The following is an 11475-nucleotide window of genomic DNA, read 5'->3' on the forward strand; positions in this document are numbered from 1 at the left end:
TCCGAAATGGTATCCCTAATCTCAGTTGCACAAAACATATCTTTCAGAAGGTTATAATTCATCTGCCAGATCCAAATATGACCTTCAGTATCTAGAAGGGTCAGAGAGAGGAAAATGGGTGTGTGATAGGAGAGGGCCATAGGTCTAATGGATGAAAATGGTTGCCAGGACAGCACACAATGACTTACTAAGAAAAAATCAATCCGGCTATATGAGTTGTGAGATAGAAAATAAAAAAGTATTGTTCTTGGTATGGGGGTTCAGGGTTCTCCATACATCTACCAGGTGCAGAGCATGAAAATCAAGCTGAAGAAAGCAAAACTGTCTCTGTGGAACGGAGCCCCTACCTAAGGATGCATTCACAGATGGGTCCAATGTGAGATTAAAGTCTCCCCCCATGACCTGAACTCCTTCTTCAGAGAATTCAAACAAAGTAGCTAGGAATGATTTGCAGGCCAGCACTGAGCCTATATTTAGGAAGGTACCAATTGAATGTGTTATAATTAATTTTAAGCTTGAGGAAAATATAACGCCCTTGATGGTCAATGTGTAGGGGGCTGGGGGTGATGAAGACGTTGAGTTGAAGATGGGATCAATAATTGTTATATGTGTTGATGGTTATTTATGTGATGAGTGTTTTCTTGTGTGAAATCCCTATGGCCGATTATTATATGCTGGTTCTCTTATAGGCTTTGCCTAAGGCCATCCCTGGGATGCGGGAGGTCTGCCCAGAAGGGGGAACCATACAATAGATATAGGGATTTAGTACACTACACTGCTTAGACACTAGGTAGTTAATACAGGGGTTACATCATTAGAGCAGTTTTTATAGAAAATCATTACTGGTTGCACACACTTGGGAAGAGAGTGAGTAGTGACTAGTGAGGAGCATTAGGCAGTATACGCCTGCCGTCAGGGGAGGCCTGTGTCAGGCCACCTCTGATAGGAAAATTAATATACCATATTATCAAATCCCTTTTAATATATATCCCTTTAACGCTCCTATAAACCAATTTAGTAAAATATGCTGCTTAAACAACTAGATCATAATAAGATTAATCAATAATCTCTAAGCAAAGATGCAAAGTTTACCCAAGCTACTGTGGAATTTGCAGGGGTTGCTTATCTTAGTCAAAATGCCCTTTTGAGGTCAGGTTGATCTAGGGAAAGCACATTGACCAACAAAACAGGTACATTGCATCAAGTAATTATATAAGTACATAGGTAAGCATTTTGTGTAATCGCCTGATTAGTAATGATTGGATGTTAGTTGTTTATATTGTAAGATGATTGGTTATGTTATAATCTTTCTATGTCCCACCTACTATGTACAACCCACAATTTATACTATAAGAATTGTGCCCCAATACAATGGAGGCAGTTCTGTTCTAACATTGATCAGAGCTCTTGTGGCTACAATAAAACTTTCTTTAATTTACAGAGAAAGTGTGTGAACTCATCCTTTGGGAGACTGAGACGTTATTCCATATCAGTTGGTGCCGAAACCCGGGATCTCACGCCGCTACTTTGGACGGAAAAATTGCAAGCTGCATGCTGGCTGGACAGGTGGATCACTACTACAAAAGCGCGCTGCAGCTGAGAATTCCCTGTTGTTTGGGTGGTCATCCACTTTGGCCTGTCAGTAACTTCTTGTTCCTGTCCAGTAGCGTCTGAGGTATTTATTTCAGCCTTTATTTTTATCCACTCTCCCAAAGGGTATATAGCAAATGTACGTAAGGTATTAGAGTTTATTAATGATTAATGTTTAATGATTCAATGTTATAAAGTTTTAATGTAATGTAAATATTGCTGATATTTCTGGTCTGTTTCCTGAGAGAGCTGTGTAATATACTATTGTTTACCTAATCAATATATCACTCACACTCACTGCCAGTTTATCCTGTTCAGTGAACGTTTCACAAGCACAAGCTAATGAGACGGGACAGTGGTATTAATATTGCACAGCACTCTGAGCAAACATATTGGAATAACCAGATAAAAATTACAAGTAGACATACGGTTATTTTCATTAGTTGTTTGAACTAATAACATAGTTTAGTAAAATAAGTTTGAAAAGTGATAAGAAACTTAGTATCATTCATATATATACAGTTATGCTGAATATTGTTAACTCATAAGTTGGTCTGACGAGACCCACATTTATTTCCTGTAATAAAATAACTTCAAAGAGGAAATGGGGAATGTCCATAGCAATTGTGCTAAACCCGGCAAAACCCCACAGAAGGAAATTAAATGTGTACAATACTCAGAAGGGAGTCCGATGATTTATATGATTGATACATATGGGCAACCAGCATTCAATATATGGACTAGATGGAGATCTGTTTTGCCTGATCTACCAATCGAAGGCACATTAGATATTACTCTATTAAAGACTATATCACCTTGCTGTAACAGTGAGGAAGAACAGAAAATGTACTGTTCTTGGTTAGAAGTAGCTGCATCTACCACTACTCCAGTATCCGTAACTCCTCTTATGCCTCATGCCCCACCATCATATTATTCTAGTAAACCAAAATTATTAAATATGATGGATTGTGATGATGAACAAATGATAGCCTGCGTGGCCCAGAGCCTGATAGATCAAGCCCAGGCTGCCAGAGCTGCACAAGCAGCTCAGCCTTCTGCATCCGTAACTTCACCTTCCCCAGTGCAAGCCTCTGCCCCAATAGGTCCCCATGCACCTTTATCCATGACCACAGATACTGGCTTTATAAAAACAAGCCCATCATCATCTGGAGCTAGTATAGATGAGAAGGTGCATGAAGGAACACTTGCTAGGACTACTATAGTAAGAGAAGAATTATATCCCAATAGGGACTTGGAAGAATATTCTGATAAAACACCAATAATAGATAAAAATTATACCAATGTAAGTACAGATAACATTATAACTGAAGGTAGAAGGCGTCAACAAAACAATCCCCCTGCTCAAATGTACCCCATGCAAGAAATCACAGGCCCAGGTAACCAGTCATGGAAGATGAGAAAACCTTACACTTGCACTGATTTGTTTGAAATAAATAAGCAAGTAGGGGAATATAGGAAGAATCCCAGAAAATCTTGGGAAATGTTAGATAAGATCTTTCATACACATCAACTATATGGTCAAGATATTCTACAAATCTTGCATACTGTATTTACACCTGCAGAGGTTGTAGAATTACTTAACACTACTCAATATGCTGGACCTAATCCACGATTCAATATTGATGAGGTACAAAATCAGTGGGATAAAATTTGTCACAATTATAAAGAAATGTTTAAGCAAACCCCTGATTGGAATACTATAAGCAATATCCAACAAGGGTCAACTGAATCAGTAAGAGAGTATTATCACAGATTCAGTCAGTTGGTGAAAGATCAGAGTGGTGAAAAAAGTTTATTTGAAGTACCTGAAGTAGCTATAATTCTTATCCAAACGTTTGTTGATGGGTTAACTAAGGTGTTAAAAAGCAGATTAACCACTAAAATGCCTCATTGGAAAACTTTAAATATGGATAGTGTGTTAGCTGATTTATATCATCACGAGAAAAATCTAGAGGGGGCACAAAAGAAGAAGGAAGAAAGACTAATGCAGTTACAAATATCTGCTACAGAGAGGACTCTAAAAACCACAGGCACTGCTAACAAGGATGACAACTCAAAAGGAAAGGATTTTAGGTGTTTTAATTGCAATGGGAAGGGTCACATTGCCAGGTATTGCAAGAAACCAAAGAAACAACAAAAGCAGGAAGAGGATAAACAGAGTTGACTAGATGATAGTGAAGCTGTGCAATATATGGTTAATCCTTTAATGCCTTTAAACACTTCTTCCTTTTCCTCTAGAGAACCAGTTTTACACTGTGAAGTGGCAGGAGAAACTGTACCTTTTCTCATTGACACAGGTGCTTCAGTGTCTCTAATTAATGATAACTCATTCCTTCCCAAAACAGGAGAAAAATTGAAAACGGTTGGAGTCACAGGAAAACCTAATTTTCTTTCTATTTCAGATCCAACTATGGTTACTGTAGGTCCAATTACAACTAAACATTCTTTTGTGTTATCAGCAGATGCCCCGATAAGCCTCCTGGGACGGGACCTGCTATGTAAACTGAATTGTACCATATTTTGTACCCCGGATGGAGTACACTTACAGGTACCCAAGGGTCATACGGAGGATGCAGTGAATTTATTGTATATGAGTCCAGATACCATATTGGTCTCCAAAACATTGGATACGGCAGTAGAATCAATGTTGATGAAGGTCCCACAGAAATTGTGGAATACTGATTCTACTGAGGTCGGTAACATGAATCATGTCCAACCTGTACAAATTGACGTAAAACCTCACTGTATCCTCCCCTGTAAACCTCAGTACCCATTAAAACCTGAAGCTGAAGTTGGCATAGCCCCAACTATTGAATCCCTCCTGAATCAAGGTGTTTTGAAGAAAATTCAGAGTCAATGTAACAGTCCTATTTTCCCCATCAAGAAACCTGGTAGTAAAGGACAGTGGAGGATGGTTCAAGATCTAAGGACCATAAATGAAGTGGTTGTACCATTACATCCAGTTGTCCCAAATCCAGCTACTATCTTAATGCAGATCCCAGCGAATAGTTCTTATTTTTCTGTCATTGATCTGTGTTCTGCTTTCTTCTCCATCCCCATTCACCCTGACTCACAGTACCTTTTTGCCTTTACTTACAGAGGACAGCAGTATACATGGACTCGGTTGCCACAAGGTTTTCTAAACTCACTTACCATCTTCAGTCAAGCACTCAGTAACAACCTGGCAGATCTAATGCTCCCATGCGGATCCATCTTGATTCAGTATGTGGATGACCTGTTGCTGTGTTCTGTTTCAAAAGATGAGATTCTGAAAGATACAGAAGCCCTTCTGTGCTTTCTAGCAGAAAACGGACACAAAGCAGCACTGGCCAAGTTGCAACTGTGTCAGACTAAGGTAGTATACATTGGACACTGTTTGACAAAAGGACTAAGACATCTCTTGACAGAAAGAGCAATGGCCATTAAACGTCTGACCATTCCCTATAATAAGAAACAGATGAGACAGTTTTTAGGGATGGTTGGATACTGTAGACAGTGGATTCCTTGTTTTTCTTTGTGTTCCACGCCACTGTATGCCCTTACCAAAGATACTGTCCCAGAACCTTTTGAACATACAGAGGAGGTTCAGACTGCTTTTGTAGAATTAAAAGAAGCCTTGGTCTCTGCCCCTGCACTTGGTTTACCCAATTATGCTCTCCCTTTTCATCTTTTTTGCCATGAAGTACAAGGGCATGCTCAAGCCGTATTGACTCAGCGTCATAATGATGCCAACAGACCAATTGCCTATTACAGCTCCGAACTAGACCCCGTTGCATGCTTGTCTTAAGGCCGTTGCAGCAGCAGCATTTTCTGTAGAGAAATCTGCAGATCTGGTTCTCATGCACGCCTTGATTGTATGGGTTCCCCACTCTGTGTATGCACTGCTCAACTGCCAGAGGACCAAGCATGTCACCCAGGCCAGACTTACCAGATGGGAAGTGACACTCTTGCAGCCAAGTCACATCACTTTACCCAGATGTTCCCAGTTGAACCCTGCTACTTTACTACCATATGAGACACTCGGGTCTCAGAGAGAGGAAGTAAATGGTGAGACTGGTGAATTCGACACAGACAGTGAGTTTGACAAAATGGCATGCCCTGATGAACATGATTGTGTACTTCACGCGCAAACATTGACACTGCCTAGGGCAGACTTACAAGAAGAACCACTGTCAAACCCAGATTTGGTGTTTTACGTTGATGGAAGTTGCCACAGGCAAACAGACACAGGAGAATTGAATTCTGGGTTTGCAGTAGTGGATGACCACAATGTGGTCCATGCTGAAGCATTAGGAACACCACACTCAGCACAAAGAGCAGAACTTATTGCACTCACTAAAGCATGCCAGCTAGCAGAAGGACAACGTGTTAACATTTATTCAGACTCAAGATACGCATTTGGCGTAATACATGATTTTGGTACTATATGGAAAATGAGAAATTTTCTCACTGCTAGTGGTTCTCCAATAAGCCACTCAGGAGAAATTGCTCAGTTACTTGATGCAGTGAATCTCCCAAAGGAGATTGCTGTCATCAAGTGTCAGGCTCATACCACTGGACAAGATCCAGTAGCAAAAGGAAACAACAGAGCTGATGCAGCTGCAAAAACGGCAGCAAGCAAAGCTTTAAACACCTCTATGATGAATCTGATTGAAATCCCAAATTGGGAAAAACTACAAACAATGCAAAATAATTGTTCTCCTCAGGAAAAGGCCCGATGGAAGGACATAGGATGCACCCAGGATTCAGAAGGCCTCTGGAGAAACGGTGAAGGTAAACCAGTAGCCCCAAAATCTCTGCTGACAGCGTTAGCAGATGCTGCACATGGTTTAACCCATGGAGGTAAAACCGCAATTTGGTATATACGTACTGGTGTGCACCGGGTTTCACAGTAATTGCGAAAAGAAAATGTTTGTCTTGTCATACATGCCTCCAGCAAAATGCTGGAGGAGTTGTGAAAGCCCCACCTTCTCACCTTCCATCAACCACGGGTCCTTTCCAAATTCTGCAGATTGATTACATTCAACTACCTAAAGTTGGTAGATTGCAATATGTCTTGGTATGTGTTGATCAATTCTCAGGGTGGGTAGAGGCTTATCCAACAGCCTCACAGACAGCAGAAGTAACTGCTTCCAAGATATGTAAGGAATTTGTGTGTAGGTATGGTATTCCACAGATAATATCTAGTGATCAAGGTCCTGCATTTACAGGTAAAGTATTCCAAAAAGTATGTTCAATGATAGGAGTAAAACAACAATTGCATACTCCTTATCACCCACAAGCTAGTGGGAAAGTGGAAAGGTATAACCGAACCATAAAAGAGAAACTAGCAAAATGTTGTAAAGAAACAGGTACTAAATCAACACACTATAGTATTGGACTACTTAACGGCCAGTCAAGGAGGTATGTGTCAGATAATCGGTCCTGCCTGTTGCAACTATGTAGATGCCAATTTTTCAGTCAGAGTAGATAAACACATCGCCAAAGCCATGGAATTAAAAGAAAGATTCAGAGAAGAACATTCCCATGATGATGAGACCATTTTTAGCAGTTGGTTACAATGGTTGAACCCTGCTAACTGGTTTAAAGGTATAGGAGGATGGATCGTCGGTGTAGGTCACATGTTCCTACAAATTTGTCTGTTTGCTTTCATCATCATATTGCTCATAAAATTATGCAAGTGGGCCATAACAAAAATCCGAAGACCCAAGAATGTCTTAAACGTTCATCTTCTACCGGCCAATGAAAATTCTGAAATACCTCTCCTTGCTCCTCCCCATCCTTTCCGGAGAGAGGGCAGAAGATACTATTACTTTGATGTAGAGGTGTAAGTGACAAGTGATAATATTATTATCAGAGAGAGGAAAATGATAGGAAAATTAATATACCATATTATCAAATCCCTTTTAATATATATCCCTTTAACACTCCTATAAACCAATTTAGTAAAATATGCTGCTTAAACAACTAGATCATAATAAGATTAATCAATAATCTCTAAGCAAAGATGCAAAGTTTACCCAAGCCACTGTGGAATTTGCAGGGGTTGCTTATCTTTGTCAAAATGCCCTTTTGAGGTCAGGTTGATCTAGGGAAAGCACATTGACCAACAAAACAGGTACATTGCATCAAGTAATTATATAAGTACATAGGTAAGCATTTTGTGTAATCGCCTGATTAGTAATGATTGGATGTTAGTTGTTTATATTGTAAGATGATTGGTTATGTTATAATCTTCCTATGTCCCACCTACTATGTACAACCCACAATTTATACTATAAGAATTGTGCCCCAATACAATGGAGGCAGTTCTGTTCTAACATTGATCAGAGCTCTTGTGGCTACAATAAAACTTTCTTTAATTTACAGAGAAAGCGTGTGAACTCATCCTTTGGGAGACTGAGACATTATTCCATATCAACCTCATCCCTGGGTTCAAGACATGATTGCACAGGACCAGTGTAGGTTCTGTCCCATGTACAGAGATAGACGAAGTGTGGAGGAAGACTGAGTAGACAGGAAAACAGACTCCATCAGCAGTATCAGTAGTGAAGAAGTGTTTTACTAGTGCAAGTTATCAAAACAGAATGAGGACACATTTGAGACCGAATCTGAACGTCGGCACAGTCCTAGGCTCATGACCTGTCAGAGGTGCTCAAGATGAGGCCTCTATATCCCTAGAGGGGAGATTCTTAGCTGGTCACAGAAGAATTGGATGATGTTGGTTCTCAGGAAGGTACGAGAGCAAATACTGTTAAGGCACATTACCAAGGATACTTCACTAACCAAAGATCTAGTCTTGATCTGTATGCTGCAGCCGTGTATGGAAGAACTGCACAGTAAAAGTGAGTCTGTTAACCCGGATCTACAATCTTCTGTCTTGCTTGAAGTTGGTGTCGGTTCCATGAATGATGTATCAGTGAGTACAGCAAGTCCTCCATTGCAGCGCACACTCCGGTCTCAGTCCTTAATAGTAGAGGGGACATTGGGTGAAGAAAAGATAGTTCCGACACACAGCGTGATGATAGTGGCCCTGTGTGCTCCCCTCTACAAATGCAATAGTCCAAAAGTTTGTGGAGGAATGGCAATAGATAACCCACTCGATTTTGCATCAGGGTTGACTCTATGGAACCAAGTTTTGAAATACTTATTCCGACAAGCCCACCTTAAAATGAGTTTCCTGCAAAAATAACACTTGAACCTTATGTTTATGCATATAATAGAGAATCTGAGATCTCTTTTGGTTAACGTTCAATCCACTGGACTTCAGGGATCCCACCTTGATTTTGATGTCATTGTAGCACGTCTTAGGTGAATAGAAGTGAGGGAAAGGAAAAGACAAGTAAGGGAATAAAGGAGTTGGTTAGGGAGAAGAGAGAATAAAGAAGTCGGAGGGATAAAAAGGAAAAAAAGGGGCGGGTAAAAATGAGTGGGTATTATATATTCTGCACCATGGAAGCAGAACCCATGTGGGAAACAACCTTAATACAAAGGGGTGATGGCAACCCACCCACTCACACGTCCTGGAGATGTGGCACCCTGCTGCGCATTGGTGCCACAGATCCCAGAGGGGTACATGGACGGGCTTCCCACAAGAGGCTCTCATAGCATTCACACACCTCCACCCTACCACCTCAGACCACCAGAGGGAGCCCGGATAAGGATATATATACTGGAGGGTGGAGTTAGGCAGGCAGCCTAGAGAACTGTTTCCTCAGGGGACAGAATTAGTTCCAGTTCCTGCAGAAGATGAGCCTGAGAGAGGTCAGTCTGCAGTGGAGCTCAGCCAGTTCCTCAAGAGAGAGTTCAGTCTCAGTGAGCTCAGATTAGTGAGCCAGGAGCGTGCCGACGCTCAGAAAGCGGCGAAGAGTAGTGAGGCCTACTGCTCGTGTGAAGCCTAGTGAGGGCCCTGAGCGTGGCAGAAGGTGAGTGGAGTAAATAAGCAACATAGGGGGCAGAGGAGCTTAACCAGCTCACCCCAAAACCATTTACCGGACACCGGGTCCACGTCTGCAGGGATTCCTTACATCCAGCAGAAACAACCGGAACCCCTGGTGAACTATATGTACCAGGAATATCAAAAGCTGACTGTTATACCAGAGCCAGGAGTCACAGAGGGCCAAGAGACCAGGGAGTGTGAACTCCAACAGAAGGCCCTACCACCAGGTCAGAAGGTGCAAGACAGAGACCAAGTTAGGCCTAGCTCCAGGCAGGTCAGAAACTTATCAAGGAAAGGCAAAGAACAGGAGGCCCCACACCCGCTCACTGGGGAGAGTCCTGATATGCACCGTTCACCCTAAAGTGCCCTTGATCGTGCCAGAAACACCACCAGTAAAGGTACTGAAGTGAACTGTTGTGTGTGTGCCTATTCCTCCTCTGACCCGGCTGGGTCTCCTCTGTCCTGCATCCCTACACTTAAGCTGCCATGAGGCCCCGCTCCACCTGTGGGGAGCCGCACCAACTAAGCTGCCTGAACACCGGCCTCAGAGGACTGTCGCAACGCTGGTGATCCTCACCAGACATCACAGGTGGCGTCACGAATATTCCCTATCCCATATAACTTCCCTCCTTCTTTTAAGAGTGACCCTTCAGCAATAGAACTCCAATGATATATAAAATGTTCAGAGTCCTGACATCTGTGAAAGAGCCTTATCTGCACATAATCAATTTACATACAGACATGTCAATTTTTGTCCAGCCCATCTTTGGGGTTGTATGAAATTATGTCCAATTTGCCTTTTTTCTCTGTTTTTTTGTGTTGTTTCAATACACACAAAGGAAATAAACACGTGTATAACAAAACATGTATAATTGCAATAATTTTCTGGGAGAAATACTTAATTTTCTGGAAAAATTTCAAGGGTGCCAGCACTTTTGGCAATGATTGTATGAAGTGTTGGTCTTTACTTTATGATATTTGTTAAGGATCTGAAACAATATCTCGATGTTTCAAATTCCTGTGAAGCAATCATCTAGGACGTGAAGGAGTAGGTCAGTCCAGCACATACACAGTAGGTAGGCCCAGTGCAGTCATTAAGTATGAGTATGGTAAGTCCTTACGATAACTGAGATAGTGCAATCTCCCTCCATGTCTCACTTATTGGCGAAATGGAAATCCCCAGGAATATCGGAGACCTTGTTTTCTCAGGCAAAGGTCTCAGCGCCTGTCTTTTTTGAAGCATTAGATGGGAGATATCAGACAGTAGTTGTATAGAGGCATTCTCATAGGACAGCCGGCCCACATCTCTCGCCCTTCACATAATAGAGTCTTTGTCTTATAATGGTAGACTCGACATATCGTGTCCTTAGTATAAGCAGGATCTGAAGACATTGGACCAAGAGCTCTATGTACTCACAGGGGCATCAGTTGTTTTCCCCAGGACAGAGTTATAGAGTATTCTGAGTGTGGAATCCAGTTGATTTTGCCCCACTGTCTCTAGGAGCCCTCTCACTCTGATGTTATTCCTGTGTCCCCTGTTTTCGGCCACATCTATCATATTCAAGAGGAAATGTAACTGGAAGATATGTGATATCAGTTCCACCACATGTACATTTAGCTTAGCCTCAAGCCCAGCTACCCTTGTTTCAGTCATTGAGGTTTTTGAATCAAGCTGTTGGATCTCCTTTTGGAGTGGAACAATTTTCACTTTTATACGAATTCTCCAACCTATTGATATGTTTCCATATCCTCTCTAGTGGGTATGGCACTGAGGCTCACTCGCAGCTCTATTAATACAAGGAGAGTACCCCCGGCCCCTTGGGTAATGTCATTGGTAAGGCTGCCTGGGGATATGTGTAATAGACAGTTGCTCTGGATCTGGCTGTAGAAGGTCACTGCGCTTGGCATTGCAGACACCTTCTTAA

General features: G+C 41.7%; 1 long non-coding RNA gene across 1 annotated transcript; it reads left to right on the forward strand.

Moving 5' to 3' along the window:
- The first annotated feature begins 1294 nt into the window (after positions 1–1294).
- LOC141220746 (uncharacterized) lies at positions 1295–10415 on the forward strand. Its single transcript, XR_012288914.1, has 2 exons — positions 1295–1675; positions 7981–10415. It is a non-coding gene; the product is annotated as an uncharacterized lncRNA (long non-coding RNA).
- Positions 10416–11475: the final 1060 nt, after the last annotated feature.

The sequence above is a fragment of the Phyllobates terribilis genome, unplaced genomic scaffold (genome assembly GCF_046119375.1).
Source record: "Phyllobates terribilis strain yellow unplaced genomic scaffold, ASM4611937v1 Scaffold_2__4_contigs__length_985480577, whole genome shotgun sequence".
NCBI classification, from domain to species: domain Eukaryota; kingdom Metazoa; phylum Chordata; class Amphibia; order Anura; family Dendrobatidae; genus Phyllobates; species Phyllobates terribilis.